The sequence below is a fragment of the Nicotiana tomentosiformis genome, chromosome 5, assembly GCF_000390325.3.
Source record: "Nicotiana tomentosiformis chromosome 5, ASM39032v3, whole genome shotgun sequence".
Lineage (NCBI taxonomy): Eukaryota > Viridiplantae > Streptophyta > Magnoliopsida > Solanales > Solanaceae > Nicotiana > Nicotiana tomentosiformis.
The window spans coordinates 40591147-40611577 of record NC_090816.1 but is presented as its reverse complement, the minus strand read 5'-3'; positions in this window follow the sequence as shown (position 1 = coordinate 40611577).

Below are 20431 nucleotides of genomic sequence, written 5' to 3'. Positions count from 1 at the left end.
ACTATGAAGCTCCACAATAATGATTGATCTTTGGCTATTGCAGAACGGAGACATGAATTGAAGAACAAAATATAAAAATATAATATAGTGCACACATCTGTTTTCACTTTGCTCGAGAAAGTTGTGGTCCACTATCTCAAATTTGTGTTCTCTTTTTATGCAAACTTCCCATGTATTGTTTTACTTTATAGTTTTTTTTAAATTTTTATTTTATTATATATATATATATAGAACTTAGGTATAACCAAAAAATAGGACCCCATAAATGTGGGGCCTAAAGCAATTGCTTTACCCGCTTTTTGAACGGGTCGCCCCTGGCTGATACCATTGCTGTTTGTTTGGATTTTAGATTATTCAAATCTTCTTTTACCAAAGAGGACCAATTTTTCAATTTCAATTTGAAGGAGAAAAAGGTGTTAATTGATGTCTCTTCAAGAAGATAAATTTCAGTCAAAGAATGATACTTCAACTACCAAGGGTAAAATATTGTTCTTTTCCATCCAGATGGAGAGATAAGTTCATGAAAATAAAAAAGAGATGGGTGGGATGGTGAAGTTGCAAGTGGAGAGATAAGGAGATGAAAAGAAGAAAGAGAAAAAAAAAACAGAAGAAAGGAAAAAGAAGGATGAGAAAATAAAAAACAATGAAAAAAAGATTGCTTCGGGGCTTTTCACACACTAAACTTAAGTGCAAATCGCTACATATGCCACATCAGCTCAAAAGCTATTAATTCTAATTTGAATAAATATAAGGGGATCCCATTAAATTAAAGGATGCATCTCGTAAAACCGAGACAACTCGGGTAATTATGTATTATCCCAATAAAATATTACCATAAATAATTTGATTCCTTCTTAAAAAGTGAATAGTAATCGTGACTTGATATATTTATGAATCTTTCTAAAACTACCTAACAACTCCAAGTTAATTTTTATAAGATTTATGAATCTTTCTAGAACAATCAGAAATATTTACTAATCTTTCTATGAGTTATATTGCTTTAATTTAACGTCTTTAGCCCAAAATTTCCTTGGCTAATAAGAATCCATATTCTTTATTGTGGAATGGTTAAACAATAGTACTGAATCTAACTCCCTTCCATTTTCTAATATCTCAATTTCTCCAAGTTCCTAGTTGGATTGGAGACACTTGTCATGATTAAAAATTAATGGATAAGATTTAATTGAATAAAGTAGAGCCCTAACTATAGTTAAAGTATTTAATTCCTTCTTTTATTCATTCTCAAATAATATCTTTTACAATTCCACAATTATAACTATACATCATCTCAGATTCTTCTCTCTTTCTTGTATTAATTTTCTTTCTGTTAGTTAATTTTTTTTTTATTGTACAAAAAAGTAAACCGAAAGTATCATAATTCTGTTTTCTATTGATCAAGGTTTTCATTCAGAACTGAGAATTGCAGGAGGATCATACTGAACCCAAAAAAATAGTTGCTTCGAATTTTCTCGGGAGACAAATATGTCTTTCACACAATCAAAATGTAAGAAGATTTTAGGAAACCCACATAGCTCGTTAACATCAGAAGTTAACAGTTTGGTAAGCGTGAACTAAATTGGTGCAAGATTGGAACTTACTTATTCTCATATTTGTTTTGTTCTTTAATTATTATCAAAGGTTAGAACTTACTTCTAATATTTCTTATTTTTTAATGAGAATGGAAGAGTTTGTAGAATTGGGAAGAAAAAAAAAATTAACTCACAGAAAGAAAATTACTGCAAGTAAGAGAGAAGGAATCTTAGATAATGTGTAGCTATAATTGTGGGATTACAAAAGATATTATTTGAGAATGAATAAAAGAAATAATTAGATATTTTAAATATGGTTAGGACTTTATTTTATTCAATTAAATTTTATCCATTGATTTTGAACCTAGACAAATGTCTCCCATCCAAAAACTTGGAGAAATTGAGAGATTAGAAATTGGGGGGGGGGGGGGGGGGAGTTGGATCCAATCCTCAAACGAATCAGTCGTAGACTTGCTTTTGATGCATGCTCATAATCTTGAGTTCTATCGTATTCTAATCCATGTAAGGGTATTGTATACGGTCGAAATAAATTTCGGCCTTCGTACGATTGATCGAGTTCGAAACATAATCGATCAAAGTAAGACTTCGAGGTGGGTTCCGAAGATGGTACAAACAAGCTTCGAGTCTGAGGGTTCCGATCAATGTTGAGCTCGATATTATTATCAAGCTCGAATCCAAATCGAACTATGCTGCAAAGTAAAGTTGTCAAGCTTATGATCCAGAGACCGACCAACATTGACCCCGAATCAATTCAAGGGTCCGAGTCAGAATCGAGCTCAAGCCAAGATTGAGAGCTCGAGGCGAGACCAGAAACTTGAGTCAGTATCGAACTTATAGACAAGAGTCGTTGCAACCCTACTAGAGGAGAGAATCTTGGCAGGAATTATGGAAAAACTAATTTATCATGGGTCTCCCACTACGTATTTTTAATTATATCTAAAGTAAGATTCCTCTACTATAAAGAGGATGATTATCATTTATGTAAGGGGCAAGTTTTTGCTAATATTATAATTCTAGCATCATATTCTCCTATAGTGAAGAGTTATTCTTTCAAGCTTCTTAATTTGATTCCACTTGTTTAGTCCTAAAATTCATCTTCTTTACAACCTTGTATATTTTTGCATTCCTCGCAATCCATACTTGATATTTCTATTTATCCTTACGATTTGTATTAAGCTACACCACATATCCTTAGAACTGCGTACAAATTCAACTCTATCCGTTTTTCGGGTAAACAATTTGGCGCCCACCGTGGGGCCAAGGATAACAGTAGTTATTTGATACAAATCAGCAAAAACACACCGCTATGTTTTGCGCTTGTTTCTAAAAATATCTTGGATTTCGGATTAGCAACGACTAACTACCAGTCAAATGACCACACCGATCGACAACGAAGCCGGTCTTCAAGATGAGAACAATAACTTGACACCCAGTACCGAAAGACCACTTGTCAACATCGTTGGAGCCCGAATCGGAGCACTTATAGATATCAATTCGCATGTGGCCATTGAGGCGAACCTACATTCCGAACCCGAAAATAGCATTCCCATGTCTGCAGCTCGAGATACCCATAACGTCGAGGAAAACGGCGTCAGCTTGCGTATGATTTTCGAAATGTTGCAAGCTCAACAGGCAGTAATAGCTCAGTTGCAGAGCCAAACCCAGCTATAAAGCACATCGGAGCTCAATCCACCTCGAGAAATCACCCACAGAACGAAGCCAGCCATAGTGAAGTCAAATGAGCAAGAATCGGGGACTACTCCCAAAATTGCTAAATTGCTCGAGGAACTCACAAAGCCAGTCGAAACCAACGATAAAAAAGTAGAAACATATAACTCTAGGGTCGATCAGATCCCGGGAGCTCCACCAATGATAAAAGGGTTGGATTCAAAAAAGTTCATGCAAAAAATCTTTTCCCTCGAGCGCATCCCCAAAACCAATCCACAAAAAATTCCGTATGCCCGAAATTCCCAAATATAATGGAACGACCGATCCCAACGACCACATGACTTCTTACATATGTGCCATCAAGGGCAATGATTTAGAAGGCGATGAAATCGAATTTGTGTTGTTAAAAAAATTCGAAGAGACCCTCTCGAAGGGAGCAATGATTTGGTATCACAACCTACCACCAAATTCCGTCGACTCGTTCGCCATGTTAGCAGATTCTTTTGTGAAAGCACATGTCGGCGCCATAAAAGTCGCAACAAGGAAATCGGACCTCTTCAAGGTAAGACAAAAGGATAATGAGATATTGAGAGAGTTCGTATCTCGTTTTCAAATGGAACGAATGGATCTACTACCAGTCACAGATGATTGGGTTGTTCAAGCTTTCACTCAAGGTTTGAACGAATGAAGTTCGACGGCTTTACAACGGTTAAAGCATAACCTGATCGAATACCCAGCCATCACGTGGGTCGACGTGCACAATCGGTACCAATCAAAAATTAGGGTTGAAGATGATCAATTGGGGTCTGAACCCGCTGTTAGAAGGGATATTAATCGAGAACAAGGTCCGATCGGGGATCGATACCGACCGTACCACAGAGTCAGTGAATCAAGACATAACCCCGGGCAAAATAACAAAAGAAATGATCGAGGTCAAAGGTCCTGGGGACTGATGAACAGAAGTAGGTTCGATAGGCCTGCCGGATCTAAGGAAGCGCTTTGGTTATCGGAATATAACTTCAGCATTGATGCATCCGCCATCGTGTCAGCTATCGGACGCATCAAAGACACTAAATGGCCTCGACCCATGCAGATCAATCCTGCCCAGAGGAATCCCAATCAAATGTGCGAATATCATGGCACCCATGGCCACATAACAGAAGATTGCAGGCAACTAAGAGAGGAAGTAGCCCGGTTATTCAACAAAGGGCACATTCGAGAATTTTTAAGCGATAGGGAGAAGAACCATTTTAAAAATAGGGATTTCGGCAAGCAAAACGAACAAGAAGAACCACATCACGTCATTCACATAATCATCGATGGCGCCGATACCCCTCAGGGACCGGTGCTTAAACGCACTAAGATATCGATTGTGAGGAAAAAGCGACCTCGAACTCAAGATTACACACCCATAGGAACTTTGTCCTTCAATGATGAAGATGCAGAAGGAGTCACACAACCTCATAACGATGCACTGGTAATATCCATACTCATGAATAAAACTAAAGTTAAGCGTGTGTTGATTGATCCAGGTAGCTCGGCCAACATCATCAGATTTAAGGTCGTAGAACAGCTCGGCCTGCAGGACCAGATCGTAACCACAACCCTGGTTCTAAACGGATTCAATATGGCATGTGAAACCACCAAATGCGAGATAATTCTACCAATAAACGTGGCCAGAACCATCCAAGAAATGAAGTTCCACGTGATCGAAGGCGACATGAGATACAATGCCCTTTTCGGAAGGCCATGGATCCACAACCTGAGACCTGTACTTTCAACCCTACACCAGGTCCTTAAATTCCCAACATCGAGAGGATTCAAAACAGTGTACGGAGAACAACCCATCGCAAGAGAAATGTTCGTCGTCGAGGAAGCGAAACCAATATCCTCTCCTTCGCCAGTAAAGGGATCGGGCTCAAAAGGGGAAAGAGATACCAAATAGCAATCACAGATATCGACTTTGACCCAACTAGATAACCAGAAGATCGAAGAAGATGATGATCAGAGGATCCCTCGATCCTTCGTGAATCCCGATGATTCCGACGCTACCAAATCAATGATAGAGGAATTGGAGCAAGTCACACTAATCGAGCACTAGCCCGAGCGGAAGGTATACCTGGGAATGGGATTAAGCCCCGAACTCAGGAAGAAACTTATTAAATTTCTTATCGATAACATCGATTGCTTTGCCTGGTCCCATTTAGATATAACAGAGATCCCACCGGACATAACGACGCATTGGCTGAGCTTGGACCCTAGGTTCAGACCAGTGAAGCAAAAGAGAAGACCCCAGTCCGAGGTAAAGCACACATTCATAAAGGACGAGGTAACCAAACTTCTCAAGATAGGGTCCATCCGGGAGGTGAAATATCCCGAATGGTTAGCCAATATAGTTGTAGTGCCTAAAAAGGGAACAAACTTAGAATATGTGTGAATTATAAAGATTTGAACAAAGCATGCCCCAAAGATTACTTTCCGCTGCCCAACGTCGATCGCATGATCGATGCCACGGCCGACCACGAGATCCTCACTTTTCTCGATGCCTATTCCGGGTATAATCAAATCCAGATGAACCCGGAAGACCAGGAAAAGACTTCATTTGCCACCAAATATGGAATGTATTGTTATAATGTGATGCCCTTCGGGCTAAAAAATGCAGGAGCTACTTACCAACGCCTAGTAAATAAAATATTTGAAGAACAAATAGGTAAATCAATGGAAGTTTATATTGATGACATACTAGTTAAGTCCCTGCGCGCAGAGGACCATTTGATCCATTTGTAGGAAACATTCGAGATTTTGAGGAAATACATCATGAAGCTCAACCCCGAAAAATATGCTTTTGGGGTCGGTTCGGTCAAGTTCCTCGGCTTCATGGTGTCAAATTGGAGAATCGAGATTAACCCCGATAAAATCAAGGCCATCGAAGACATCACCATTGTGGATAGCGTGAAAGCTTTACAGAGGCTAACATGATGGATTGCAGCCTTAGGCCGATTCATTTCGAGATCGTCAGATCGAAGTCACAAATTTTTCTCTCTACTAAAAAAAGAACGATTTCGCTTGGACCCCGGAATGCCAACAGGCACTAGAGGAACTAAAACGATATCTGTCGAGCCCACCACTACTTCATACTCCAAAAACAGATGAAAAACTCTGCTTGTACTTGGTAGTATCGAAAATCGCAGTAAGCGGTGTCCTAGTTCGAGAAGATCAAGGTACGCAATTTCCCGTTTATTATATAAGTCGGACCTAAGGAAAAGCAGAAACTATATTTCCGCACCTAGAAAAATTGGCACTTGCACTGATAAGCGCCTCTATAAAGTTAAGACCGTACTTTCAATATCACCTCATATGGGTATTAACCACTTACCCGCTTCGTAATATTTTGCACAAGCCCGAACTATCAGGCCGATTGGCCAAATGGGTCGTCGAACTCAGTGGGTACGATATCGAATATCAACCCCGTACGGCCATCAAGTCTCAAATTTTAGCAGACTTCATGGCCGATTTCATGCCAACCCTCGTACCCGAAGTCGAAAAAGAACTCTTGTTGAAATCTGGTACGTCATTGGGGGTATGGACCCTTTTTACGAACGGGGCTTCGAAAGTGAAGGGGTCCGGGCTAGGCATAGTTTTAAAGCCACCCACGGGTAACACTATTAGGCAATCTATCAAAACTACCAGGTTGACTAACAACGAGGCTGAGTATGAGGCCATGATTGCAGGTCTCGAGTTAGCTAAAAGCTTGGGAGCATAAGTCATTGAAGCCAAGTGTGACTCTTTGCTGGTGGTAAATCAAGTAAACAAAACCTTTGAAGTTCGAGAAGATATAATGCAAAGGTATTTGGACAAATTGTAGGTCACTTTGCACCATTTCAAAGAATGAACTTTACAGCATGTTCTACGAGAGCAAAACAGTGAGGCCGATGCACTTGCAAATTTGGGATCATCGGTCGAGGAAGGTGAGATAAGCTCGGGGACTGTTGTTCAACTCTAGAGATCCAGGATCGAAAAAGGTCATGCCGAGATAAATTCTACAAGCTTAACCTGGGATTGGAGGAATAAGTATATTGAATACTTAAAGAATGGAAAGCTCCCATCGGACCCTAAAGATTCAAGGGCCCTACAAACCAAAGATGCTCGATTCACATTAGCTTCAGATGGAACATTATACCGAAGGACATTCGATGGACCATTGACAGTATGCTTAGGTCCAGGAGATACCGATTACATCCTACGCGAAGTGCACGGGGGCACTTATGGGAATCACTCTGGTGCCGATTCATTAGTCCGAAAAATAATCAGGGTAGGGTATTATTGGATCGATATGGGCAAAGATGCAAAGGAGTTTGTTCGAAAATGTGACAAATGTCAAAGATTTGCACCAATGATCCATCAACCCGGAGAGCAACTTCATTCAGTCCTATCCCCATAGCCATTCATGAAATGGGGAATGGATATTGTCGGCCCTCTGCCATCGACCCTAGGTAAAGCTAAATTCATTTTATTTATGACTGACTATTTCTCTAAATGGGTTGAAGCACATGCATTCGAGAAAGTAAGAGAGAAAGAGGTTATAGACTTTATCTGGGATCATATCGTATGTTGATTCGGGATACCCACCAAAATAATGTGTGACAATGGGAAACAATTTGTCGGCAGTAAAGTGACGAAATTCTTCGAAGACCACAAAATAAGAAGGATATTATCAACACCGTATCATCCCAGTGGGAACGGACAGGCTGAATCAACGAACAAAACTATCATTCAAAACCTAAAGAAGAGGTTAAACGACGCTAAAGGAAAATGGAGAGAAATCCTACCCGAAGTCCTTTGGGCATATCGAACAACATCAAAATCTAGTACAGGGGCAACCCCGTTCTCCTTAGTATATGGCTACAAAGCCTTGATACCAGTCTAAGTCGGCGAACCCAGTGCCATATTTCGATATGCAACAGAAGAATCAAATAACGAGACTATGAACAATAGCCTCGAATTATCGGACGAAAAATGAGAAGTTGCTCTCATCCAATTGGCCGCCCAAAAGCAACGAATCGAAAGATACTATAATCGAAGAACCAAGCTCCGTCATTTTAAGCCTGGGGACTTAGTGCTAAGGAAAGTCACTCTCAATACCGGAAATCCAAACAAAGGAAAACTAGGACCGAACTAGGAAGGACCATATCAGGTTCTCAAAAACGTCGGAAAGGGATCATACAAGCTCGACATTATAAACAGCAAACAACTATCAAGCAATTGGAATGTGTCGCTTCTAAAATGATACTACTGCTAAGGTACGACCCTCCCATATTCGTTTACATTTCAAAACTAACCCTTGCAGAAGTCCGATCAGGAGCTAAGATGGATCCTTCAATACGAAACCTTAGATCTGAAAGCACGCATTGCACTATTTTTCCCTTAGACCGATTTTATCCCAAATGGGTTTTTCGACAAGGTTTTTAATGAGGCAATCAATTATCGTGTTGTACTTGGAAACAATACGATAGTATCCGAGGCCTCTTTACAACCGACCTTGAATACTAGGGGGCATTAGCCCCTCAAATATATCAAGTTCTGATGCAAGGAAGTTATTTAGCAACAACGGGGTTCCAATAGGAAAAGTTATAAGAGACAAATGGTCAAAACGAACCATGCTCATATAGTTGGCCCGATCCCTGAAGCAAAACATGAATGCATGTATAATGACTTGCAAAGAAAGTTCTCCTCTTTACCGATATCTTATATCCAAGAAAAATTCCTCTATTTTGAGATTTATTATGCAAACAGAATTAAGATAAATATCCGAGTCCAATTAAGCATTTACTCGACCACTAAGCCTACGGGCTACATTACTTCGAGTTCGAAACATTCACTCTACCACTAAGCCCACGGGCTACTTTTATTTCTAGTTCAAGCAAGCACTCACTCGACCATTACGCCTACGGGCTACATTACTTCGAGTTTGAAACATTCGCTCGACCACTAAGCCTACAAGCTACTTTTATTTCGAGTTCGAGCAAGCATTTACTTGACCATTACGCCTACTGGCTACATTATTTTGAGTTCAAGCAAGCACTCACTCGACCATTACGCCAACGGGCTATATTATTTCGAGTTCAAATCATTCACTCGACTACTAAGCCTACAGGCTATTTTTATTTCGAGTTCGAGCAATCACTCACTCGACCATCATGCCTACGGGCTACATTACTTCGAGTTCAAAAAATTCACTCGACCACTAAGCCTACGAGCTACTTTTATTTCGTGTTCGAACAAGCACTCACTCGACCATTACGCCTACGGGCTACATTATTTCGAGTTTGAATCATTCACTCGACTACTAAGCCTACGGGCTATTTTTATTTCGAGTTCTAGCAAGCACTCACTCGACCATCAAGCCTACGGGATACTTTTATTTTGAGTTCGAACAAGCACTCACTCAACCATCACACCTACGGGCTATATTATTTCGAGTTCGAATCATTCATTTGACTACTAAGCCTACGGGCTATTTTTTATTTCGAGTTCAAGCAAGCACTCACTCGACCATTATGCCTACAGGCTATATTTCTTCGAGCTCGAATCACTGATTCAACTAATAAGCCTAAGGGCTACATCGCCTCAAGTTTGAATAAGCGCTCGCTCGGTTATGGAGGCTACGAAGTCCAAATTTGATTAAGTTGTTTAAATCCTTGTGAAAATATTCATAAGGAGTGAATAAAGTCTTCACAAGACATGAAACAAAACATAAGCAAGTTGGCAAAAAAGGGATATTTTTATATACAAAATTATTTACATGATTGATTACAACATAAAAATGAAGGACTAAGCTTCCTGGTCATCCCCAGAAGTGGTCTCTTCTCTATCGGGCTCCCCCCCCCCATTCTCGGATCCGCTCTTACTCCCATCATCATCATCATCATCGTCGTCATCATCATCATCATCAGAAACCAAGGCTTTAACATCGGCTTCGAGTTTTTTGGCCCCTTTTATCTCTTCAGGAAGGTCGAAACCTCGAGCATGGATCTCTTCGAGGGTCTCCCTCCGAGATCGGCACTTAGAAGTTCAGTGACCCAATGTGCTCGAGTATCGGCGGTCTCGGCTACCTCTCTTGCTTGGACCTGGACAGCTTCAGCATCGGCCCGATAGACGACCATGAGTGCATCTGCATCGGCCTTTGCCTTTTCGGCGTCAGATTCGGCCTTGGCAAGTACAGAGGCTAACCGAGCCTTGAGCTCCTCTATTCTTCTTGCTTGGACCTAGCTTTTATCCTTCATTTTTTGAAGTTGGATTTCGGCTGATGACAATTGGGCTCGAGCAATTTCTTTCTCTGCAGCAAAGCGGTCCATTCCTTCTTTCCACTTCAAAGACTCCGCTCTTATCACATCGACTTCTTCACGGAGTTTTCCGATCATCTCGATTTTCTGTTGTAGTTATGAGACCGAAAGATTAGCCATCGTTCCGGTATCAAGCCCATAGGCTTTTAAAAGCATTATTACCTGCTCGGATAGATCGATTTGATCTTGGTGAGCCCTGGCCAACTCAGCTTGGAGGTCTTTTATTTCCTCTCCCCTTTGGCCCAAAAGGATCTTTAAGGAGTTCCTCTCCTCCGTAAACCGTTGAAGCTTGGCCTCATACCGACGCAGCTCGGTTCGGGACCGAGAACATGATTCTCGATGAACTGTCGCGGCCTACAAAGAAAGAAGAAACGAAGTCAGAAAAGAAAAGCAAACTTATAGGTAACACCATATGATTTAAGGCCTACCTGATTCAAAGCCTGCTGCACTCCGTGAAAAGGATCTGATGCGTCACTTGTACCGGCAGTGTCTTCGACGCCGATGAACATGTCACGAAAAGAATCATCTCCATCATGAGGCCTATCTGATTCGAGAGCCCCCAAAGCTTGGGCTTCCCGAATCGCCCCTGCGAAAAAAGCAGGGAAGGTGGGCGAGCCTTCGATTGCTACTGCCCCAAATGAGTTATGTGGGGCATTCTCTTCGGTTCGAAAAGATTCGGGAAGAGCCCCTTCAGACATATCCCCCATCCCGTCGGCTGCGATGGGAAACATCTACGATCTTCAACAACTCGGGGACTCTGCCCGAATCTCTCTCCGATATATCCTCAGTTCGAGACAGAGCCTTATGAACCACCATCGATCCAGCTACTTGTGGAGCGTCGGTGGTCTTCTTTGTTCGGGCCGCCAGAGCAGACCCATCGTTCTCTTCTTCTTCCTCTTCTTCATCTCTCAGACGCAGAACTGATTCTACGGTCAAAGGAATGACATTCTTGTTCGGCTTACGAGCCGTCCTCTTCTTCGGTTTTTGATTTTCGAGGACGGGGACACTTTTCCTCTTATTATCTTTCACTGGCTTTGGGACAGAGGCCGAAGCCTCCTCATCGACAGACGAGGGCCTAAAAACCGCATCCTTGCCCACACTGCATACGAAAATTTTTACTGAAGTATGTGAAAAACATCTTATTCGAATTACCAAAATATACGAGAGAGGTGCTCACCGTGATTTTTGGCCTCCCATCGGCCCTTTGACAAGTCGCGCCATGAGCGCTCGGCATATGAGGAGGTCGAAACCAGATCACGTACCCAGTTCTTGAGATCGGACACTGCGCCGGGCATCCAAGGAACCACTGCATCACTAAAAGGGGAATATTGGTGAGAAAAGGAATGAAAGAACAACATAATAGGAGATAACAACAGAATTACACTTACGCTTCATGTTCCACTCCTCGGGAAAAGGCATCTTTTCGGTTGGGATCAGGTCCGAAGTCCTCACTCAAACGAACTGGCCCATCCAGCCTCGATCCTTATCCTCGTTTATTCTCGAAAACAAAGCCTTGGCAGCTCGACGTTGGAGTTTCATTAACCCTCCTCGAAAAAGGTGAGGACAGTATAATCGGACAAGATGATCGAGGGTGAAAGGCATCCCCTCGATTTTACTCACAAAATATCGGTTCAAAATAACGATCCGCCAAAAGGAAGGAAGTATCTGGCCTAGGGTTGTTAAGTATTTACAGCAAAAATCTATGATAACAGGGTCGAGGGGACCTAACGTGAAAGGGTAAGTATACATGCTTAAAAACCCTCTCACGTGAGTAGTAATATCCTCTTTAGGAGACGGCACTACCACCTCTTTATTCTCCCAGTTACAATCTTTTTTTATCCTTTCGAGGTGCTCCCGGGTTATCGAACAAATATATCTCGATACGGACTCACATCGGCCAGGAACCGGCGAACCTTTATCAATTTTGAAATCGGAGGTAAGAACACACGCCGTCGGAACGCACTCCTCGGGACGAGGATCCACCGGTGTTTTATCAACGGCGGATTGGGAAGAAGAGACTTTTTCTTTTTGGGGGACGATTTTGGATGTCTTCACCATTTTGGATTTAAAGAAGGTGACAAGGATTTGGTAATTTGGAAGAAGAATTTTGCAAAGAGGAATCACATATTTGCGAATAAGCTCAGAGAATACAAAATAGAAATTGGGAAATTTAGAAGATTGAAGATGTAAAAGTGATAAATGATAAAATGAAGGGTTATTTATTGGTTTAAGCAATGGCGGTTCAGTATCAGCGGTGGCCGACCACCGTCTGACATGCATTAAATACCTTAAAAGACTAAATCGACGGGACAACTATCACGTGCGTCATGGTCGAGCCCAATGTAAATGTCAGCTTATAATCCGATCGAGCCGTTGAAAAATCATATCATTTCTCACCACATACTTCCTGAGAAACGAGGAGACTATCTGTATACGGTCGAAATAGATTTCGGCCTTTGTACGATTGATCGAGTTCGAAAAATAATCAATCAAAGTAAGACTTCGAGGTGGGTTCCGAAGATGGTACAAACAAGCTGCGAGTACGAGGGGCCGATAAGTGTCGAACTCGATATTATTATCAAGCTCGAATCCAGATCGAACTATGATGCAAAGTAAAGTTGTCGAGCTTATGATCCAGAGACTGACCAACATTGACCCTGAATCAATTCAAGGGTCCGAGTCAGAATCAAGCTCAAGTCAAGATCGAGAGCTCGAGGCGAGACCAGAAACTTGAGTCAATATCGAACTTATAGACAAGAGCCGTTGCAATCCTATTAGAGGAGAGAATCTTGGCAGGAATTGTGGAAAAGCTGATTTATCATGGGTCTCCCACTACGTATTTTTAATTATATCTAAAGTAAGATCTCTCTACTATAAAGAGGGTGGTTATCATTTCTGTAAGGGGCAAGTTTTTGCTAACATTGTAATTCTAGCACCATATTCTCCTATAGTGAATAGTTATTCTTTCAAGCTTCTTAATTTGATTCTACTTGTTTAGTCCTAAAATTCATCTTCTTTACAACCTTGTATATTTTTGCATTCCTCGCAATCCATACTTGATATTTCTATTTATCCTTACGATTTGTATTAAGCTACACCACATATCTTTAGAACTGCGTACAAATTATACTCTATCCGGTTTTCGGGTAAACACGTACATCGAGAAATTGGACAGGAGAATGAAGAATAAAGAATGATATGGTCCGCGTGAACTTTGTTACCCTTCTTGTTGGGACTCAAAGAGAGGTGAACAAGAGACCATTGTCGAAGCTCTAGTCAATTGACTTTACATTATTAATTCATTGCCCGATCTATAGAGGTAGGTTATGCCAATATGTAAGAGAATAAAAAAATCTCTTCTCATCTATCGTATTAATATTCTACTTTTATGATATATCTTTTTGTTATTAGGTGTGTAATTATATAAGTTAATTATTTATAACCATATATTGTTGTTGTGTAATCCCCTTATGTATCTTCAAAGTGTGTAATTTCATTAATTATTTCATGTCAATATTATAAGCTTTCGCATATTTTTAGGTTTGTTCACGCACGACTTGTTTAGCAATCACATGTTAAAAGTGCAACTAAAACTAATCTTGAAAAAAGTTTGCAAGGACATGAAAAGGAGTTCAAGCTCTTAAAGATTAGAGATGCAAGTACTACATCAATGTAATAACACTCGGTTTTAAGGCTTTAGATCAATATGATCGATACTAATTCATTATTTTCAAGAACTCAAATGTTTTTTTAAAATTTTATTTAAAATTCAGACAATTTCTTTTATATAATACCTACAACGTGGCTTTTATACAGTTTGTATTCATGATACATGGTACACACGCAGCGCGCGTATCTTGAGGATCTTTAAAAATAGATTTCATATTGAGCAAAACTGTAATTTAAATTACTTTCCTAATATTTTGGATCTTAAAAGCAAATAAAATTTTAGTTACTAATTTTTTTTTAAAACATATAGAGTCCTAATATATAGGACTTTAAAATCGATTAATATTTACTGTACATAAATTCTTTTCCTAATTAAAGTATGTAACATATTTATAATTAGTAGTACCAAAATTAGAATTTTTTAAGGCTAAACATTTACTACCACTACTTGTCAAGAAGACACGTAAAAAGAGTCCTTGGGCATAAAGTTTTTGAAAAATAAGTATAATTTGTTTATGTTTTGTTTCCTCATATTTAGTATTTTGAGATCAATTAAAATTTGGTTTATTAAATTTATCCTCTTTATTTGAACTAAGTCCTTATATTTAGAATTTTGATATCAATTAAGATTTAATCAAAATCAATTAAACGTTTATCTTATGTAAATTATCTATATCTATATCTATCTATATATACTATATTAAAAGCATAAAACCCCTTAGGGGAATGTCGTTCGCTTTTTTAGTCTTTAAAAACTGATTTCACATTGGATAAAAGTATAAATTAATAATTTTTCTAATATTTAAGGAAATACATTAAAATTATGGTATTAAATCTTTCCTTATTTGAACTACGTAGAAACTCCTAATATTTAGGTTATACAAATTTATTTCTTGAATTTTTAACATTGAAGTTTACTAGACAATGTAAATCACACATGAGCACATTAGGACGAGTAAGAAAATATCCTTAAATAAACGACATGCTTACATTTAAAAAATAATAATATTTCATACTAATAATATATAACATACTTTAATTTTTTATTTACATATTGTAATATATGGCTATATTAAATCACAAACCCAATACAATATTTGATAAGTGAAACATAGATAAAATACTCAAATTTATATATTGAAATTAGCAGTAAATCATACTATAATTTATAAGAACTTTAAGATTATTTAAAATTATAACTTCCTACATATTATTTTTAAATCTATGCTTATTTAAATAATTTAGGAAGTCAAATAATATTATTCATGTGATTTTTTAAGATTTATTATCATCGATAAAGGTTCACGTGCAACTCGCGTGCTCTAAGACTAGTGGTTAAATAAATAGAAAGAGAGAATCACCTTTTTTTGTAAGTTTAAGTTCTATGTATTTACGATTTAAAAAATATTTACACATTCAAGTTGCTTATCCATACTATATTAAAAGTACGGAGACCCTTAGCGAAATGTCGTTCGCCATTTTTATCCTTTTAAAATACCTTTTATAATGGATAAAATTGTAATTCAAGTACTTTCCTAATATTTAAGACGTTGAAATCAATTAAACCTTTGCATATGAAATTTTTCCTTATTAAACTAGGTAAGACAAAAATACATAAATATTTTACCTTATATATTATACTAATTGAAAATAGATGAGAACATTTTATATGGTGCTTTGAATTGAATTCTACTTTAATTGAAATATGAGGACATGAAATCGCATATTAAATTAATGTTTTTTTTAATACAATAGCGTCTACATTAAAATTGTTTTAGCATGGAACAATTAAATGTGCATTTAAATAATTCTTATTTTAGTCATATAATATAATTAATCCATATTCAATTAAGCAACCAGAATAATTATTTGATAGCATATTTAATCATACTAAATCGTAAAAGCCTAAACCTATATTATAAAAGCATGAAAACTCTATAGAAAATGTTGATTGACTTTTTATTCTTTAAAAATAAATTTCATATTGAATAAAAATATAATTTAAATATTTTAATAGTATTGTGGACTTTAAAATCAGTTAATTTTTTTTACTTATTGAATCTTTTTATTTAAACTATATAGGAAGTATATATATTTGGAACTTTAAAATGGATTATATATTGAAAATAAAATGTCTAAACTAATATGTACATACACCCGCAGTGAATTTCAATAATGTTTCATAGTAATTTGTTCGCCTTATTAAAATTTTATGTTTTAGTAATATTTCCTTTGCCACGCACGTTTCAACAAAGTTATGTAAATCATAATTATCTCAGGAACTAAAACCTTACTACTTGCATAACATTGAAACTTTTGAAAGGAGATAAATGGAGAAGACATAAGATTTAATTTTTAAATTTATGTTATATGAAAGTTTTTTAAAGAATCGTAATAAGAGTGTTAATTAAACATATGTGTATCTTCTCGCATGAACTTGAGAATAACTTTTGAATAATATTTTCAGAAAAAGTTTTAAATCTTCAAGGCTATGTGTGTTAACTGAAACTAAAAAGGAAGTACAATAACTGATAAAATTGAACTGATAAAACTGAAAAAATAGAAAATAATTTAAGGTGAATATATTGAATAATGATTGAAGACTTCATAAGCTTACACTTTGTTTTATAATTTAAAAATAATTTAAAACTATATATGTAATTTTCTTATCAAAAATTACTTACTAATATAGGGAACGCGTACAACGCCCGTACACTAAGACTAGTTAGTAAAAATAACACCTAAAACTCATGAAAAAAATAAATTGATAATCTCATAAAAATGGTAAGTATCTACTATCACACATTACACAAATTTATTAATAGTATGCAGATATTATTTAGTATCACTGTATATAATTTAAATACTTTTTCTATTGGCTAAATTATTAACTTTCACTCCAGATCAGTTTAGCACCTATTATCAAATTGTAAATTGAGGGGCACGCCAGGTAGACTAATAGTCTGTTTGGCCAAATTTTTTTTAAGCAATTTTTTTTTTGTTGTTAAAAGTATTTTTTTTTCTAAAATTAAGGTGTTTGGCCAAACTTTAGGAAAGAAAAAAGTATTTTTTGAGGAGAAGTAGAAGCAGTTTTTGAGAAGCAGAAAAAAAATAGCTTATCTCCAAAAGCACTTTTTTTAAAAGCATTTTTAAGAAAAATACACTTAAAAGCACTTTTTAAAAGCTTAGCCAAACACTAATTGTTACTCAAAAGTACTTTTTAAATTAATTAGCCAAACACAAACTGCTTCTCAGCAAAACTACTTTTGAGAAAAGTACTTTTGAGAAAAAATACTTCTCAAAATAAGTTGACTTTTGTAGCTTGGTCAAACATGCTATAAGTAGCCAAACACAAACTAATAGTATGTTTGGCCAAGTTTCGCCAATCCTAGAAGCATTTTATTTTTCAAAAAAAGTATTTTTTTGTCAAAATTGAAGTGTTTGGCCAAGTTTTTGGAAGAAAAAAAATACTTTTGAAGAGAAGCAGAATCAGTTTTGGGAAGTAGAAAAAAGTAGTTTCTCTTCAAAAGTACTTTTTTGAAAATTATTTTTGATAAAAAATATACTTAGAAGCAGTTTTTAAAAGCTTGGCCAAACACTAGTTGCTGTTTAGAAGTGCTTTTTAAATTAATTAGCCAAACATAAATTGCTTCTCACCAAAAGTACTTTTTTGAAAAGTACTTTTGAGAAAAACACTTCTCAAAATAAGCTGATTTTAGAAGTTTGGCCAAACAAGCTATAAATTGGAAATATGTACTACAACTAGGTAGGTCCGCTATAAAGCCTACCGGCCAGAAAGTCCTTAACGACGAGAAAGCCGACAAAAAAAGGCTATTCCATAACCGACTCTTGTTCCGAGTCGAGGGGGCTTGGCTGGTACCAGGCTCTAAAAGAGTTTTCTTCGAGTGAGCGGTCTTTCTATCTTTTTAGGTTGCATGCCCAAGGTACTGCTTTTTATAGATTGAGATGGATTGATCTTCACTATCGTGCCTCCTCCTTGTACAAGTTTATGCTAGGGCAGTGCTTAATATGAGTTTTCTCCTGCCCCAGACAGCTTCGAGGTTTCCATCGATCGATTACAGAGGTTTCTACCACTGAACTTGCTTATGCTCCCTTTTGATCGAGTGTTATTTCTATAAAGAAGATTGAGTAGGAAAATATTGAATTGACTTCAATCGAGATTGCCTCGGCTTCTTAGGCATATGAGGAAGCGGCCTAACATGTTTTCAATCGAAATCCCAATCAAAGACAAGTTCTAACAAAGCCAGGATCTGAAAGAGAGGATTCACTTTCCGAAATTCCAAGTGACATGATTCCTCCTTCAGAAGCTAAAGTTGAATGATCGAAGTCTCCTTTAGGTTCAGTAGAAGAGATCGAAGCGAATTCATCAATTCAACCATTCGAATGGTCTCCCCTAAGATTGACCTCTTTTCCAAATAAACCGAACCTCGATACCACATTCATCAAAAAGATATGGCCATCTCTCTATGTTGCACAACCCCTTTAGATCGTTCTATTCGTGCTTGAAAAACGACCCCATCGTTCCTTTTAATGGACATTCTTAGCCATCCTCAGAGGGTTAACACCCTATAGATCAGATCGTGAACTCTTTCACACCCTTAGTTTCACTTGGTTGGGGTAGAGTTTCAGCCTGCCTTTCACCGAATATAAAAAACCTTAGAGCTGCCTAACTTGCTGACATCCCGGTGAAGAGAGACGTTATTTGTGATACATCTTCAAATTGAGAGAGGGCTTTTCTCTTATCTCTCAAATTATAGGCATTGAAGCGATCGAGAGAAAGTAAGAAAACTATTGCACACGCACCACATGCGCCCTTTACTAATATAATAGAAGGTAAGGCAAAAGCAAGAGTGAAACTACGAGCTAAAAGTAGGTGTGCCTCTCTTATAAGAGAATATGATACCATCCCCCACTTTTGGCGTACTTGTTTGATGAGCTAAGCCTAAGCGCCATATAAGTCAAAAGCTAGCCTGAGACCTAATAAAGCAAGGTCGAAATCCATCCCTCTTTTTCCTGTATTTGACTAGTAAGGCTAATGAACGACCCTTTGATCTATGTCGTGGAAAGTTCAGCTAGGTCTGATTAGAAGTTCAAAAATAAGTGGAGCGAGGGGCTTTAGAGGGAAAAAGGGAGGGGGGAGCTTTAATTGAAGTAGGGACGGAGCTCTTCTTCTTACAGTGAAGTGACTTTCACTCCTCATAGAGAGTTAGAGAGCGTCAGTTCTCAGAGCGAGGCTTAGGCCGACGGGGTAGGGCGCGACCCCCCAATTCTCAACCCTGACCTACACAAGTGATTTTTTAACCCACATTTTGAAAAGTTCTGTTAGATTATTAGTAGCAATCGGCGACCTTTTCTTCTTTTACTTCACATAACTTTTCATCTCCTTGATAGCTGGAAGTTCTCCAAAAGTATGAAAATCTGGAGGACTTTGTACCATACATTCCGGTGTGGTTGGATTCTGTTCAACAACCCAAAGACTCGGAGCACATATTTTGTTCTTTCCACTGCTTGAAGTGATTGTTACGACCACGAAGAAACGATAAATCCCAACTACGAATATATAAGAGCCAAAATTGCTAAGGGCATTCCATCCCGCATAAGCATATGGATAATCTGGAATGCGACGTGGCATACCTGAAAGCCCTAAGAAATGCATAGGAAAAAAGGTCATATTAACCCCGAAAAAAGTGATCCAAAAATGGATTTGACCTAAAGTTTCAGAGTATGTACGACCAAAGATTTTACCTACCCAATAGCGAAATCCTGTAAATAAAGCAAAAACGCCTCCCATAGAAAGTACATAATGAAAATGTACAACCACATAATAAGTATCATGTAAAGCAATGTCTAGCCCAAAATTAGCCAGAACTATTCTAGTGAGTCCTCCTATGGTGAACAAAAAGATGAACCCTACAGCAACTAACATGTGTGTTTTGTATTATATCGACCCCCCCTCCCCCCACATGGTAGAGATCCAACTGAATATTTTGATTCCAGTGGGGACATCTATGATCATGGTAGCTGCGGTGAAGTAGGCACGAGTATCAACGTCTAAGCCCACAGTAAACATATGATGAGCCCAAATAAGAAATCCAAAAATACATATACTGTGGCATAAACCATGCCTAGATACCCGAAAATCGATTTTCCCGAAAAAGTAGAAACGATATGACTTATGAT